Raw genomic sequence first — 17494 nt, forward strand, 5'->3', positions numbered from 1 at the left:
CCAGTGACCTCCCATGCACCTACTGTGTGCCAGGCCCAGGGGGCAACTGGCCCAGGAAGCTAGGGCAAAGAGACTCCCCTGCCCTCCATGCAGCTGCCAAGTCAGACGCAGGGAGGCCAGAGCCTACAAGGCGCTGGGCAACAAGCTCGGGGCAGTGCCCGGGGAGGGCTCTGGGTTCTGACTGGGTGAGTATGCACAGGGTCTCCATGAAGGCAGTGGCACCTGGGCCCAGCCTAGAAGGATGGGGGGTGTGGGCAGATAAGAGTTGGGGGAGGGAAGCTCCAGGGGCCAGAGGCAGCTTCAGCAAGGGCCTGGAGGGGGTGGGTGTGGAAGTGGGGGTAAGAGTCATTGGCTGTGGCTGGAGAAAGGTGGGAAGCTGCAGGGGATGGCGTGGGTGGGTATGCTAGAGGCCTCTGGAGAAAGACCGAGGAGGAGCTGTGCCTCCAGCCCAGCAAGGAAGGGGTGATCTGTGGAGGAGGCAGCTTGACCGAGGATCTGAGGATCTGAGCTTGTCAGGCCAGCTCCGCCTTTGCAGTTAGCAGTGTGGCTGTGGCCTGCTTCCAGGACCTTGGCTCCCTCACCTGTGGACGAATAACCCAACCTCGCAGACTGCTGAGGGGACTAACTGAGACAGTGGTTTACGGCACCTGGAACCCAGGGAGGCAGTGGACATGTGTGGGTATGGTGCTCCCTGGGGATGTCTGCCTGTGTACCAGCGAGCTCATATGCAGGCATGCCCCTGAAGGCCTCCCGTCCCAGAGTAGGTATTCAAACACATAGAATCCTTGTTTAAAGTACAACTTTAGGCAGGGTGCAGTGGCTCACACCTGTAATCCCAACAGTTTAGGAGGCTGAGGCGGGAGGATGACTTGAGGCCAGGAGTTTGAGACCAGCCTGGGCAACATAATGAGACCCTGTCTTAAAAGAAAAAAAAAGCCAGGAATGGTGGTGCACCTGTAGTCCCAGTTACTTGGGAGGCTGAAGTGGGAGAATAACTTGAGCCCAGGAGGTTGAGGCTTCCGTGAGCCATGATCGCAACACTGCTCTCCAGCCTGGGTGACACAGTGAGACCCCATCTCTAAAACATAAATAAGTAAAAGTGTAAACTCAAGATAATGGGATTTCAGACTCTTCCCCTTAAAGCAATGCAGGAGGCAGAGCCTCATGATCCTGAGCAGCTCCCTACCCTCCTGGGGCCTGGGCTTCCCCAGGTGGGTGGTGGGCGGCTGTCTGGGTGGCTTCTCCAGCCCGGCTATTCGGAAGCAGCTGGAGCATGGCAGGAGGGCAATGGGTGTGAGTGCCTGGAAATCCAAGGGGTGGGACCCGGAGTGGGGAGGGGAAGGTGAAGGAGGCAGAAGATCCTCCTTCCTGGGCTAGTCCCAAGCCCTAAGTCTGTGGTGGGAGGCCTCAGCCTGATGTCCCCCGTCCCCCGCCCAACTGAGGCCCTCTCCACTCCCCCTGCTCTGAGAACCTCAACTGTGCTGGAAGCCCTGCCTCAGCCCTGGATGCCAGGCTGACTGGCCCAGACTCCCCTGACTGGCTCCCCTGCTCCCGCCGATGCCCAGGCTACGTTCACCCAGGCGAGAGTGGAGGAGTCATAAAGAAGCCCCCAGCTCCTACTGCAAGTTCACCCCCAGCAATACCAGCGTGCAGGCCTGGGGGCAGGCAAGACCCGGAAACATGCCCAGCCTGGCTACTTCAAGCCAAGGGGCATCAGGCAGTGCCTGTGCTTCTGTTTCTTCTTCCATGGAATGGATACACGTGCCTCCCTTGCAAGGTGTCATCATCAGCCCTCTCACAGGTAAGTCCCTTGGTTCACCACGAGCTGAGGTGGTCTGGGGGGTCACAGTCAGTTATGCTGGGAGAACACTTACCCTAGACTCCCTAAACTGCCCATGGGCACCATCCTTGCCTCTTCGGGGACCCCATCGCAGCCTCCTCACTGGCCCCTGCCTCCAGCACCTCCATCTCTCATCTGTTGCCAGAGGAACACTCTGAATGCAGAGCCATGTCCCTGCCAGTCCCCTGGGTCTCCCCTACCTCAGCTCTGATCACTTGGTGCTCTCATCACCTGTTTGCTTGTGACCCCACTAGCCCTGTGGGCAGGGATCATGGCTGATTCATCTAGGCAATTCCAGAGCCTAGTGCAGGGCCTGGCACAGGAGCCTTGCCCAGAGACAGCAGACTTGGCAGTGGGAATGGACAAACAGGGCCATTTACCCCTTCTACCCTGGCACCTGCTTTTCTATTGGCATATCCACGACAACGCTGAGCTCAGTATGGGGCCAGGGTCAGGGCTCGGTGTAGGACCAGGATCAAGGTTAAGTCTGTTCGAGATCAGGGCTCAGTGTGAGGCTAGGATCAAGGCTCAGTGTGTGGCTGGGGTCAGGGCTCAGTGTAGGACCAGGATCAAGGTTCAGTCTGTTCAGGATCAGGGCTCAGTGTGAGGCTCAAATCAAGGCTCTGTGTGTGGCTGGGGTCAGGGCTTAGTGTAGGACCAGAATGAAGGTTCAGTCGATTCAGGATCAGGGCTCAGTGTGAGGCTGGGATCAAGGCTCAGTGTGCAACTGAGGTCAGGGCTCATTGTAGAACCAGGATCAAGGTTCAATCTGTCCAGGACCAGGGTTTAGTGTGGGGCTGGGGTCAGGTCTTAACGAGGGACATTTTCTGTCCCCCACTGTGAAAAGCCCAGGACTCTCTACCACCTTACCCAGGGCTTTGACAATTAACATAACCTGCCCCCCAGGGGCCAGGGCCTGTCTCCTGAGCCCCTACTATGCCTGCCTTCTATCCTGGTTAGGCTGGTCCTATGCTCCACTCCAGGCAGCTATGCTGGGATTCCGATTCCCTCTGCCCTAGCAGAAGTGGCTCAAGCAGGGAAGCTCTTCCTTGCCTCCCCACCTAGCCTTCAAAAACACAGCGAGGACAGTCAGCCTTCTAGCGTGGATGCACTCCCAAGCCAAAGTGAAAAAGTGGGTTATCCACCCACTGCCCCATTCTATTTGCCCAGGTGATCCAGTGCCAGTGGAGGTAAACCCAGGTCTGGCTGAACATGAAAGTGAAGGTGTTGGCTGGCCCATGGCAGCACTGAGATGCACGACCCAAAATACCTCCTCCCGTCACAGGGCCTGAAATCCCTTTTTCCCAAAAGAGGGAAGCAGAACAATGCTAGTCCTGACCTTTGGAAGGCAGAGTGGGCACTGTCCTGGGGCCACCACCATCGGGCTTCAGTTTATCCTTGCGGACAGGCTCAACCCAGCGGCTCCTTGCTTTTAAGCCACACTTGCCGACGCTCCTGTCTGAAACCTCCATCCTGTTTCAGTTTTCAGCTCTCCGAGGGCATGGGCTGTTGGATCCCTGGCCCTGGGTGACCCAGGTTTGACCCAAGCCTACTCACTTACAAACCTCAGAAACAAGGGTCAATTCAGAGACTGGCCTGGATGGACATCAGAGCTGGGCTTGCCTCTGAAGACAGCAGGGCCAGGGCAGGAGGCGGCACCTGCCCCCGAGCCTCCCAACCGCCCAGCCAAGCCCCCCACTGTCTCTGCTACTCTCAAGCAGAGGGTCAAGTTGGTCTGCTGGCAAGACACATGGCTCTCATTTTAATTAATTAAAGAAAAATCTAATCACTGCATTAAACTTCTCATTACTCCACTTGAATACCCGTTAAGTAAATTTAATTACCAGAGGACTGGGTTTCCCAGCCTCTTTCATTAGCTTCTGATAAGATGGGGAGAGGGAGGGAAGAGGGCGGGCAGCAGAACAATGCTAGTCCTGACCCTTGGAGGGCAGAGTGGGCACTGTACTGGGGCCACTGCAGCAGGTTTCAGTGTTCCCTGGGGACAGGCTCAACCCTGGGCCTGGGGGAAACCCTCCCACCCGAGCTGCCCCTAGGAAAGCAAGGGCCTAGCATTTGGCTGCAGTCAGCACTGAATGCTTCATTTCCCGCCACTGTTGGTTATTTATACCCCACCTCCCTCCAAAAGAATTGGAGGCTGCTGAGAACAACAGAAGCAGCACATGCTGAAAAACAAAGGAAGAAATCAGGACAAAGGAAAAATGTGAAAGAAGAAGCCAGAGACAAGGTTATTAAGCAACTGCATGCCACAGCATCCTGGGCACTTATCAGAAATAGGCCACAAACCGAATATGAGCTTCCTGGCAGTCAAGACAAAGACAGCAATGCACTTTGGTGCTGGGATGCAGTGACCAGCAGAGTATGAATGAGGCAATGCACACTGGGCCTTGGTCTTTCATCTGTGAAAGGGTGGAGCTGGAAGATGGACTAATGCAGAAAACCACAAGCCGGAGCAGTCAGCAGAGGCTTCCTGGAGAAGAAGAGACCTGAATTGGGCCTTGAAAAGAGAGTGAGGAAGGGCATAACAGGCAGGGGGAACTGCAGGTGAAGGCTGAGAAGAGAGAAGAGGAATTACTAGAGGAGAAGCAGCAGAGGCAGAGGGCAAGTGCAGCGCCTGGGTGTGGAAGAGGTTTCTCCAAAGGAGGGGCCAAGGTCCCATCCCATCACCAGCCCCTAGGCTGACTGCCAGCCCCCTAAGGTAGAAGGCACCGGCACTCTGGGGCAGGAGGAGCAAAAACCAGAGGAGAAAACACACTCAGGAGGTCCAGAACTGTCCAGGCTGGGACACAGGTCCCGCCTCCCTGTGCTAAAGGGTGGGCTGCCCAGACGCCCTCTATGGCTGGTGTGCTACGCTGTCCCCCAGCTGCCCAGAGGGTGGGCTGCTGCAGCTCAATGCTCCCCCTTTTCTAGAGAACTGCCCTCCACAAACGGGGGCCACCTTACCTGGGCAATCCAGGCCCTCCCATGGGTGGCTCACAGCCAATGACTGATTGATACAGGGGCCCAAAAGCCCGACCTCCTTGTGGGGGGTGGGAAGGGTAATTATGTGTGTGAATTATGTTCCAGGGTCCCCTGGACCAGCCCAAGGCCCATCTTTGCCTGCACTATCATTCCTACCCCAATTTCTTCTCTTCCTCCCTTTCCCTGAGGCCCTGCCCTCAATACAGCTCATGTACACAAATCTTCATCTCAGGCTCTGCCTCTAAGGATTCTGATCAACAATACACCCTTCTAAGTACAAACAAAAGAAACAAACAAACAAAAAACCAAACCAGCGATGTCCCAAACTTCCTGGAGGGGGGGAGCAAGAAGGGGAAGGGAACAAGGATTTACTGAGAAACTGCTAGATGTCAGTCCTTTCTGTACATCATCTCAGGTAGTTCTCGCAGCATCCCTGCCAGGTGAGGTTCATTATCAGGTGAGAAAACTGAAGCTCAGAGAGGCATAGAGATTTGTTGAAGGACACACAGCATGTCCACATCCATCTAAGACACCATCTAGAATGATTATTTGTTATTTGCCTTCCCTAGTTGGGGAGGGGTCTCCTTTCTCCTGTCAGCAGGATCCCAAGATTCCTTTGGGAAACACTCACCCCTCATTCCTGGTCACATGGTTGGGGAAGGACAGACACTGAGCCCCAGCCCATCAGTGTTTCTAAGTCCTGTGGACCCAGTTAAAGGTTCAGGATGAGCTGAATTGAGATCAACTCGAGGACTTTCATTTGTTCTATCAGGGAAGATTTTGTCTCCACCCCCAACCCTAGTTCTAAACCTAGAAGCATGTTACCACAGAAACTGCTGCCAGGCATCTTTTGACCATGTCATGCCAAATGCCACTAAGCATGGAGCCATCACCAAGGAGAGGAATGAAGGAATACAGACAAAAACCAGGTTCTTGTTGCACTGTTTGACTCACTGGATCAAGCCCTGCCTGAAGCCCATCTTACCACTGAACACTTTGGTTACAAGAGCTAATAACTTCATTTTAATGAAGTAGGGTTTGTTTTAGTTTTTGTAGTTTGCTACTTACAATCAAAGGGACCATGATAGATACAGTGTACAGAAAGGTATCCCTTTCGTTCTGGGGATCAAGAAGGCTTGGATATCTCCAGGAGCCAGGGAATGGGTAGACGGGGGATGCCACCTACCCTGACTGCTGCTGTGTCCTGCTGGGTCCCAAAGCTTGAGGAGTCCCCTTGGCCCAGGCTGGGGTCAGGAGTAGACTTGGGAGCTGGTCCAGGAGCTGGATAGAGTCAGAGCCCTGGAGATGCAGGCTGAAGGCTATGTAGCCCCACAGACTCAAGGTAGCCAGGTCATGGTTTTAAGACCCCTAGAAAGGAAGAGAAATAAGAGTGAGTAGTAGGGTTCACAAGGGGCCTGAGGGGTACAGGAAGTAGGGCAGATGGTGGCCACACCTTGGTGAAGGTGAGACCAAAGGAAGATCCCTAGAAGCATCTCTAGACCAGCACTGTTCCATAGAACTTTCTACCACGATGACAATGTTCTGCCTCTGCACTGTCCAATATGGCAGCCACCAGTCATATGCGGATATTGCAATGTGGATAGTGTGATAAAAAAAAATGACTTTTAATTTTATTTTATTTTAATTAATTTACATTTAAGTCTAAATAGCCACATGTAACCAGTGGCTACCCCACTGGACAACACAGCTCTGGATCCACCCTTGCCTGCCTCCTGGCCACAGTACATGGGAAAAACTGAGGTCCAGAGAGGAGAAGGGATTTGCCTGAGGTCACACAGTGAGAGCGTGGCAAAGGCAAACACAGTTCCTCCAACTCCCAGCCCTGACCCTCCATAGCACCCATTGCCCTTCCCACCACGGCCTCGTGTTTTCACATCATGCTCATCGCCAGCAGAGTGTCTTGCTGTCCTGATACCCATGCTGCCATCCCTAGGGAAGGGATGTCCCTGGGGAAGGGTGTCAGGCCACCCTTGAAGGGACCTACCTCCTCCAGTCACTGCCACTGGACCCTCTCCCTCAGCCCCTCTAGCAAAGCAGCCCCAATGCATGTCCTGAGATTGTCCCGGAAAACTGTCACTCAGAAGGGAAGCCTCTTGGGCACAGAGCCATTATTTATAACAGCAAGACACTGCAGGCTGCCTAAACACTCCATAACAGAGATGACGGAGTGATTCACGGCACCCCTGCCAAGAGAGTATTACACAGCCATTAAAAATGATCAACGCAGAGACCGGTAGTGACGCCGAGTAATGTTTTCGTGACAATAACGAGGTAGAAAACTGACAAAATGAGTGCAGGTCGGGGTTGGGTTGCAGGGTGTACGAGGCCCACTCCCATCTGTCACCCCCACCCATGCTGCAGCATCACAGGGTCCCGATTACAGACCCATTTTACAGGAGGAGCAGGTGCTCAGAGAAAGCAACCGCATGCATGCTCCTGGCTCCATGGAGAGTGTGGGCAGAGTGGGGCTTGAACCCTTGATTTCTGATGCCAAAGACAGACTTCTACAGCTGCCCTTTGTGCCATGATGGCAGCAATACAGCTGCCCTTTCCTTCTTACTTACTCATCTTATGTAAACACATATGTACATCGGACTTATTAAGTGCCAGGAACCTTCCTCAGCACTTCACAAATTAAAAGTTAACTCATGGAATCTGAACAACAACTGGGTGAGGGAACAATGATTACCTCTATTGTTTGGATGAGGAAACTGAGGCACAGAGAGGTTAAGTAACCTGGGGCCACTTCTACTTCCCAAATATTCTGCAAGGTCTAGTACTGTCATCACAGGAAGAGGACAAGGGGGCAGGGAGGGAGTGGCTGTTGCCACGGAGGAGTGGAAACACGGATGGAGAGTTTTTCTCCTTTTTAATTTCATGGCAAATCTTTTGTATGGCAATTGAATGGAGAAAGTTCAAGAAGTAAAATAAATGTAGCAAGGAAAAGGTTTTTTAAAAAACAAGCACACAAACAAAAATTAAAACTTATCAGATTGAAGTCGCGGATGCATCCGAGAGACCTCGACTGTGAATGTAATACACCTCCCAGCAGCAAAACTCACGTCCCTAGGCTTTTCTGCCAATTTCCTGACCTGAGACCACTCCCTCCTGCCTGGGTGAGATCCTCACCTCCGAGGGCAGCAGGGAGCAGTCCTGGGCAGAGGTAAACTTCAATAAACACCTCCTGGCTCCCTCCCGCCTCCGGGGCCCCTGCTGCCTACAGTGCTCCAGCCGCCGGCAAGTGCTGAACCTCAGGACGCCTTGGTATCCAGGCCTCTGCCTCTAGCCCCAGCCAGCCCCATTCCACAGGTGGAGCAACGGAGGCCCAAAAGGTGAAAGACTTCACCAGAGGTCACACTGCTACTGAACACGAAACGCCTGTGTGTGTGCTTGTGAGTGTGCATGAACATGGCCCACAGGGACACGTGTGTCTCCTACGCACGCAGGGCTTCAGGCCCAGGTGATTAAAAGGGCAGGTGATTCCCAGCTTACACACCACGTGCATGTGTGCACACACACACACGCACACACACAAAACTGTCATATCATTAACTGCTACTACAGCCACAATGGCATCATCTGCTATTTCTTCTTGTTTTCTGTGTTATTTTTCATTCATCATCAAATACTTATTTGGCACTTACTATATGCTAGGTATATTATAGGGGCTAGGATTCACTGGGGTACAACACAGACAAGTTTGGTACTCTCATGCGGACAGGGGATACCGATGATAAGCAAATAAATAAGCAAATACATAAACAAGATAATTCCAAAGAGTGACATGCAATAATGATCGTAAAACCTGGTAATGTGAAAGAGAAGACTTGGGCTGGGGCTGGTGGGTTACTCAAGCTAGAGGGGCAAGAAAGGTCTTTCTGAAGCGGTCGCATTGGAATTTATTCTGTGGGAAATGAAGCTGCAGCGGGAGGCTGGGGCCCTGAGGGCCAGGGTAAGGGCTTTGGATTTCATCCCAAATGCAATGAAAAGTAACTGGAGGGTTTCAACCAGGGAAGTGCTATGATGTTTTCTTCATTGTTAACAGTTCCCTAGAGCTGCCAAGTGGAGACTGAACTCAAGGGGATCAGGCCTGGGGCAGAGGACCAGTGTCAAAATCACCCAAGGACAAGAAGACAGGCTCAGCCAGGGTGATGGCACAGAGAGGGAGGAAACAGACAGATTCGGGCAGTGTGTTGTGGCAGAACCAGCTGGCTGATGAGCTGGATGTGAGGGGCTGGGGGTAAGAAAAGGAGAGTAATGAAGGAAGACTCGTAGAGTTTCTACCGTAGACAGGGACTGCTTTCACAACCAGACTCCACCCCTCAAGAAACCTCGGGGGCCTGATCAGGACTTCCGGTCTCTGACGAACAGACTTGGCATGTGTGTGTCCAGAGAGCAGAGCTAGGCCTAAGGAGAAAACATTCCAGGGAAACAGATCTCTGTTCAGCATGAGAAGCAGTGAGCTTCCTGTCCTTGGAGGTATGCAAGCAGAGGTCTAGGGACCATGTGTGTTGGGTGGGGATTTGCACTAAAAGGGGAGGTTGATTTCTGCCATGAGTTTCTTTAATTCTGTCAATACATGAATCAGGGCTAGATTGCACGGATTGAAGCGGGTGTTACAGAGAGTCAAGGGAAGGCAAGGTAACGTCCAGCATAATAGTTATTATTATTATTAGGACTTTACAGATCACAGAACGCTCCCACTGATTCTCTACCTGGATCTGCAGCCCACACTGTGAGGCAGATAGGGCAGCATGATTGGGCAGCATGATCAGCCCAGTCTAACAGATGAGGAAACAGGCCCAGAGAGGGGGTGGGATCAGCCCAGGGTTCCACAGCACATCAGCCTCAGATTCTCTGTGGCCTCACACCTAGGGACCTTCTTCTCCCTCATCCCCAGTAGTCACCCCGCCATCCCTGCCCCGGAAGACGCAGGAATCTCCCCACTCCACCCAGGCTTCCATCCAGCTGCCAAGACTCCCATCCCTGGAGGTTAGAGGCACTCTTTGCCCTCTGCCCCAAAACTTGAGAGGGGGTTTCAGCCTAGAAGATTTCCCCCCTGGTTACACAGGCCCTGATCCTCCACTCTGTCCCCCTTTACCCCTGGTGGTTTTGCCACAGCCCCTTAAGTTGGTCCCTTCAAATTAGACCAGTACCAAATAATAGGCTTTGCCCAGAAATGAAATAAAGTAGGGTCCCTCCCACGAGGCGTCGTTCTTACCCCACACCTACAGCTGCTGTGGGCCGGGGCAACCAGAGCCCACCTGACCACCTTCTGACCACCTTCCCCTTTCCTACCAGACAGGCAGAGAGGACACCTGGGCAGGTAGGAGTGTCAGGAGGTGGGGTCTCCCTGGGGGTCCTGGGATTGCCAGGTGGGGAAGCTGCCACCCACTGGCACTACATCATACACTGAACACTCGGGATAATCTTTTTTTTTAAATTTTTGACCAGCAGTTTGCCCTGACAGACCCCAGGATAGTCTTGAGGGCCAAGTGGGAGCATCTCACTTTTCAGGTGAGGCAGTGAAAGCCGGGAGAGATTAAAGAACTTGTCCAAATTAAAAATATTAAATGGAAAGAAACAGCTTGTAAGTGCTGGAGCCAGAATTTGAACCCAGGGCTGACTGATTCCAAAGATCCGGTTATGTCCCTTGCTCCCTGCTGCCTCGTGGAAGTGCCAGGCAGTTCAAAGAGGCAGCCCGGTGAGCAGATGGGGTGGGCAGGGGGAGGCAGAGAGAGGTGGCGGTTGTGGGGTGGGAGGGAGAAGGCGAGACAAAGAAAGGACAAAGAGAGCAGCAGAGACAGCTGAATGGACAGGGGAACCCTGCAGGGCCAGAAGAAGGCAGCTCTGGAAGCCACCCTCCTGATCAACGCAAGGCCTGCAAGGCCACCCTGGTGCCATCTGCCCCTCATATCTAGCCATTAGTGTTCCCTGGGCTCATCCCCAGATGCCCAGGCCCAAGGAGCCCCCAATCATTGAGAGTGCTCCCCAATCATTAAAGGCATCCCCCACTCGTTGAAGGCCCCAGGTCAGGCCCTGTGGGCCAGCCCTGGGGCAGGGAAATGGGTTGAGGGAGTAGAGGGGCCAGCTCTGGCCCTGGGCAGGGCCATCTTCCCCCGCCCCAGCCTGGCTGGAGTGTCCAGCCGCCCAGGCTGCCCACCATGCCGGCCGATCTGTGGCTGAGCTCTGGGCCAGCCAGGTGTTCCCGAGGCCGGCTGGCAGCCCAGCACCATCAGCCTGTCCCCAGAGCATGCAAGGTTTAAGCAACAGCCTTTCCACTGAACATTTTAGAAGAAAAATATCTTTTTTTTTTTTTTTCAAGAGAGAGAAAGGGAGGGAGGAGGAAACTGGCAAGGGAGGAGGAGGGAAGGAGGAAGGGAGAAACCTACCCCATCATTGCAGTCAAGGTCACAGGCACCGGCACAGGGCAGGCTGGGCAAGGAGCCTTTAATCTGGGAGTTCAGGCTGAGGAAACTACACGCTTGAAGCCGGAGTACATTACTGCCCTGAATGATCTGTCGGCTTCTATTAGGCTAAATATCTCTGTATAATGGGGAATTATCCTCTGAAGAGGCAAACTGCCGGCCTCTCCAGGGAGGGGGCGGTGGGAACCTCGCATCGTGAGGGCTCTCCCACGTGGGGAGGGGGGAGCAGGACCGACTCAGAAAGCCAACCCCATCCCACACCCCCACCCTGGAGAGTCACAGCCAGCAGCTGCTTTGATGTTTGTGGCGGGTGCCCGCCTCCCTTCCCTCCTCCCCAGACTCTCCTCTTTCTCCCTCCATAAGAGCCTGGAATGATGCCAGACCTGGGTGGAGGCCTGACAAGGCCACTGGTCAGCCAGGTGACCCCAGGCAAGTCCCTGAGCCTCTTGGAATCTCTGCTTTCCTGTCTCTTAGATGGAGCTAATAATACCCGCCCAAAGGCTGGCCATGCCAGGGGTGAGCGTGAAGCTGGCATGGAGCCCAGCACAGAGTGGACAGCCTGCTCTGCCCACCGCAGAGGGGCCCCCTGTCCTCCTCATCCTCACCGGCTCACCCAGGGCACCACCACCTCCTCCAGGAAACCTTCCCTGCCCCCTATCTCTGGGTGTCTCCCACCCTGGGCACCTACAGCCAGAACCCCACCTCTGGGCCCTCCGTTTCCAGTGGCTGAGTAGGAGCTTCAGTTTTAGGAAACTCCCCTGAGCAGAACGGACCCCTCCTCATCTTCCCAACCCCCACCCACACACTCAGGACTGGGCACCCGGGCCTGCCCCAATTTGCAGGCTTGGAGGCAGGGGTTAGGGTGATACCACAGGCATGGGCGGGGCCCACGGAGCGGTGACACTCATGGGAGGGTGGTCAGCACCAGGGTAGCCGGGCCAGGAAGCCAGAAATCCCAGGACGGGGGTCTGCGAGAGCAGGGTAATAGCTGGACCATCAGCAGGACTGGCTAAGGCACAAGGCAGGGCTTGGGGCCAGTTCAGAGGAGCAGAGAGGAGGGCAGGAGCTTGAGGCTGCAGTGAGCTGTGATCATGCCACTGCACTCCAGCCTGGGCAATAGAGCCGGGGCTCAGTGCCAGGTTCCTGGTGCAGGGCAGCGTAGGGGCTGGAGCAGCTCAGGCCAGGAAAGGTCTTGGGGGTCAGGTGGGGGCAGAACTGACTTGTGCGTGTGGGCATGAGGGTCAGATGATGGTGGCAGGGTGGGGATCAGGGCACAAGGTGACAAGGTTCTGCAGACCCCAGGCTCTGTTCTCAGGGCTCCTATGCCACCCTCAACCTGTAGTAAAATCCCTGGAATGGTTCAGAACCCCTCGCTGCAGATGCAGCCACTGCTGTTGCAGGGCCTGCAGATGGGGACAATTCCAGGGCAAGATGCCTAGAGCCCAGTGGGACACACAGAAAGGAGGCCAACTCCAGGACAGGTCAGAGGCACGCTGTGTTGTCCACTCCCCTCGGTAGGCCCAAAGGTCCAGCCCAGAGTTCCCACAGCCTGGAGGAGCTGCCAGTTCACTCATTCACTCACTCATTCATTCAGCAAATGCCCTCTAATGCTTTCTGTGAACTAAGGGTACAAACACACCTGAGCAGGATGTGGGGTGGAGCACAGGAAGGTGAGAGATGACAACTCGGGGGCTGTGTGAGAGCAGGAGCCTGAGGGGCTGTGGAAACAGGGTAGGGGGCATCTGATCCAGGGCTGGGGTTTGGGAAAGGCTTCCGGGGTGAAAGGATCTTTGAAGGGGTATTAAAGGAAAACGAGTTGGGTTTGGAAGCAGTGGGGAAGGGCACCGCAGACTGCACCAGTGACAAGGCCCCAGTGGCTGGAGAGGGAGGCAGCCCCCTCCTTCAGGCAGGGCCTAGTAGGCACCACGAGGTATGGAGCTCTTATCCTAGGAGGCAGCAGGAGCTTGAAGTTCTAAGTGGGGAGTACCCAGAGTCTGGATTCGTGCTTCAGAAAGATCATTCCAGCCGCCACCTGGGGGAGGATGGATTTTAGGCAGGCGGAAGGACAGGAGGAAGTGAGTTAGGAATGAGGCAGTGGCCAGGGGAGAGGTGGGGTACAGCAATATAGAGGAGGGCGGATGAGGGAGGGTTCTGGGAGGCGGAAACTGCAAAGTGAGGACGGCAGTTATAATCCAGAGTGCCAGCGTCCCACTGAGCATCCCCCACGCCTTCTGTCCAAACAGCATCTTTAACTCTGTAAAAAATCCATTAGTTACTTTGATCTGCACAACACTCAGGTGAGGCAGCCAGGCCAGGAATTTACTGCTTACTTAGTTCATTAATTCAACAAGCATGTGTTGAGTGCCTACTACGTTCCAGGCACCATTCTGGCCCACCCAACAGAAGGAAAAACTAAGACTCACAGATGCTGCCCAAGTTCTACAGGAGTGACCAGGACCTACTACTGGTTTGGGAACCCCGATGCCCTGCATAGTTGGGGAAGGGGTGGGGTCACACGCCAGGCAGGAGCTGTGGAAAGGGAATGCCTGACAGTGGGGCTGGCTCATGGTCCTCCGGGGCAGGGACGAGCCTCAGTCTGGAGGAGAAGCACCTCTTCCTCTAAGGCAGGCATGAGAAACCAGAGAGACATAGTGGGGTGGAAGGAGGCACAGTCACGGAGAGAGGCTGACCTCCATGGGCTGGAGGCTGGAAAGGGTGAGGGGACACAGATCAGGAATGGCAGGGCCATTAGGCCCAGCAGACTGCGGGCAGGGCCAGAGGGTGAGAAGGGTCGGGTGATCACAGCAGGAGGATCGGGAGCGGGTCTGCCTCTTTGAAAGTGCCTGCAGTGAGAGGGGAGAGGTGGAGGCAGAGTCCCTGAGTCCCTGTGGACAAGAGCAGGCCCCTGGACTGCCCTAGTGGGTGCCCCGTGCAGTGGCCTCAGGCTGCTCTGTGCTCAGTGGGAGGCTACGGAGCCGAGAGAAGGAAGAACTTCCTCAGAGGTGGCTCCTAAGGGCCCAGGGATGTGTCAGGAAAGGCCAAGGGCAGCCTGACTGCCTCCTGAGCTCATGCTGCCACGACAGGAGCTGCTGGTCAACTCCTTCTCTCCGTTTCCCCCAAGTCCAGCCCTATCTACCCCCAACATTAGCATTTGCTGCTGAGGACCTTGGTAGTCCCCTCGCTTCCCTGGGCCCCACTCTCTTCATTAGCAAACTGGGGTGGCCCCAACCTCACCGATGGTCAGGAAAGCACTAGCCCAGACCCCACACACAGTAAGTGCATACTAACCGTCATCAGCACATAATAAGCACATACTAACCATCATCCCCACACACAGTAAGTGCATCCTAACCATCCCCGCACATAGTAAGCACATACTAACCACCATCTGCACACAGTAAGCACATACTAACCACCATCTGCACACAGTAAGCACATACTAACCACCATCTGCACACAGTAAGCACATACTAACCACCATCTGCACACAGTAAGCACATACTAACCATCATCCCCATACACAGTAAGTGCATACTAACCATCCCCGCACACAGTAAGCACATACTAACCATCATCTGCACACAGTAAGCACATACTAACCTCCCTGCACACAGTAAGCACATACTAACCATCATCTGCACACAGTAAACACATACTAACCATCATCTGCACACAGTAAGCACATACTAACCATCATCCCCACACACAGTAAGCACCTACTAACCATCATCTCTGCACACAGTAAGCACATACTAACCATCATCCCCCCCCTCCACCTCCCTGGTGGCAGGGCCCCTTAGAGCCCAGTCCTCAGCATCCCCACTGTCTCAAACACACTAAGTGCTCAATTAACTTTATGGGCTGACTTTACCTGCTAACCAGCTGTTAGCAATGTGATCAGGTCAGAATTCTGTCCATTGGACCCAGTAGGGAAGAGGCTAAAGGAAGGAGGACTTGACAGATGCCTCAGGGGGCAAGGAAGGAGTCAGCAGAGGCCAAGGTAACAGGGATGGCAGAGGCCCTGCTGTCACCACACACGTTAGCATTCTCAGTGTTTCAGGAGGTCGCTGGGGAACCAGCAGAGGGGAGGGCTGAGGGCAGGGCACTCCCAGGTAGAGGGTCCCTGGGCAGATCGGCCTCCTGCCCATCAAACCTGCTCCAGGCCTCCTCAGGGCACCTTCAGCCCTGAGAGCTCCTCCCCCCAACACACCTCTCCCTATCTTAGAATCTATCCCACTGTCTACCAAGCTCTCCCCTAACAAGAGCATCGCAGAGAAACTGAAAAAAGTCAGGAGATGCCTACTCTGGGAGAAGGGGCAGAGCTGGGAAGATTTCACAGAGGTGGCAGCTTTTCAACTGTGTGGGCCTCACCTAGCCCCTCTGTGAAATGGGATTGCTCTACTATGATGACAACAACTCTTACTACTACTGCTACTAATAGTTAAAGCGTTTTGGGCATATACCTGTGCCAGGCTCTGTATGAGTACTCAGAGAAATGGAGGCAGAGCTGAAGCCAAACCTGACCCTCCTAACTCTTAGTTTGGCTGGACTGGCTGGTGGAGGAGGTGACTGGGGCCTGAGCCTTGGGCCAGCTGCAGGCGGGGTGGTAGGTGGGGTCGGCGTTACCAGTGGTCAAAGTCGCCGAGTTGTATTACTCCAAGTATTTTTCACATCACTGCAAGTAGCTGCTCCTGCTAAACCTGGGTGAGCAGGGGTGGGTGGGGGAGGGAATCTTCCATAACCAAGCCGGGAGCCAGCAAGGTCAAGGGTTACAGATGGCTGCAGCAGCTCAGCTTGGTGCCCTCACAGTGTTAAAAACACTGGTGCTATGTGCGGCCTGCTACCCGTGGCCTCTCCCTTCCTGTCTTCCGCAGGACAACCTTACCCACAGGCCAGGCTTCAGCTCTTGGTCTAAACAGGCAGGGGTGGGTGGGAGGCCAGCATCACCATGGAAGAGGGACCAGGGGCAGGAGGAAAGCGGCAGTGTCCCCTGCTATGCGCACCCCTACAATGAAACCACACACTGTGGGATAGGTGTTCTTATTCCCACTTGACAGATGAGGAAACTGAGGCTCTGAGGCATATGTTCCTTGCCCAAGGTCAGGGGAAATGACAGAGCTGGGATGCACACTTAGTACTGTCTGGTTCTAAAGGACAAGGAGATGCCAAAGGCTGAAAGGTGAATGACACAGGAGTTGGGTGCATCTCAAACATAACCAACAGGCCTGGGGGGGTCTTTTGGGGGGAACCCTTTCTGGCTTTCCTCTCAGTGGCTGCAGGTCGTCCCAAGTCCAGGGCCAAGGTGGTCTGGCAGGCTGAGGAGATGAGGAGAAAAGAGGCAGGGGAGAGTGAGAGAGGTCTCTTCTTTGGCTTCCAGCAGCTTTATACCCACCAAATTCCTGCCCCAAAGCATCCCACCTCCCTGGCGGGGTGGGAACCCGGGAGGCCCCAGGTTGATCAAGAGGCCTGAGAAGGCTTGTGATATAGTTTGGGTGTCTGTCGCCTCCAAATAGCATGTTGAAATGTGACCCCCTCCCGTGTTGGAGGTGAGGCCCGGTGGAAGATGTTTGGGTCATAGGGGCAGATCATTTATGAATGGCTTGGTGCCCTTCTTGCCCTCTAATGAGTAACAAGTTCTCACTCTATTAGTTCCCGTGAGAACTGATTGTTAAAAAGAGACTGGCACCTCCCTCCACCCATAGCTCCCTCACTTCCTTCCTCTTGTCATGCGATGCCAGCTCCCCTTCGCTCTCTGCCATGAGTGGAAGCTCCCTGAGGCCCCCTCCCCTGATGCAGATGCCAGCACCATGCTTGTATAGCCTGCAGAACCATGACCCAAACATACTCCTTTTCTTTATAAATTACTCAGCCTCAGGTATTCCTTTAGAGTAACACACAAACAGACTAAGAGAGCTTGCATGGGGCCAGGAGTTTGGGGGTGTGGTTTAAGAGAGATGAAGGCCCAGTCGAGAGCTAGGACCCAAGCCACCTGGGGGCTGAGGCTAGTAGAGGGGGTCAGGGAGGCCCAAGAGAACAGGTGTCACAGGTGGTGCCTGAAGGCCCACACTAGAGGTTCATTCCTTTGGGTGCTCCAAGGTGTTTAGTTCCCCCAAGGCTTTTGTACCTGGGAGAGGCAACAACTAGGAATATTGGCAGTGGATGGTAGGGCTGTGGGGCTCTACCCCATCCTCCACTAACACACTGTTTCGTGGCTCAAGTGTCTTGC

General features: G+C 54.4%; 1 protein-coding gene across 4 annotated transcripts in view; it reads right to left on the reverse strand.

Annotated features, from left to right (window-relative positions):
* The window catches only part of LINGO1 (leucine rich repeat and Ig domain containing 1), a 206601-nt gene that overhangs the window by 71531 nt on the left and 117576 nt on the right, over window positions 1-17494 (reverse strand). For all 4 annotated transcript variants that reach the window (XM_030814861.1, XM_030814859.1, XM_030814858.1 and 1 more), the window contains one exon: window positions 6006-6187. The gene's annotated coding sequence lies outside the window, so the exon portion shown is untranslated. The remainder of the gene's footprint in view (window positions 1-6005; window positions 6188-17494) is intronic.

Source organism: Nomascus leucogenys, chromosome 6 (assembly GCF_006542625.1).
Source record: "Nomascus leucogenys isolate Asia chromosome 6, Asia_NLE_v1, whole genome shotgun sequence".
Classification (NCBI taxonomy): Eukaryota; Metazoa; Chordata; class Mammalia; order Primates; family Hylobatidae; genus Nomascus; species Nomascus leucogenys.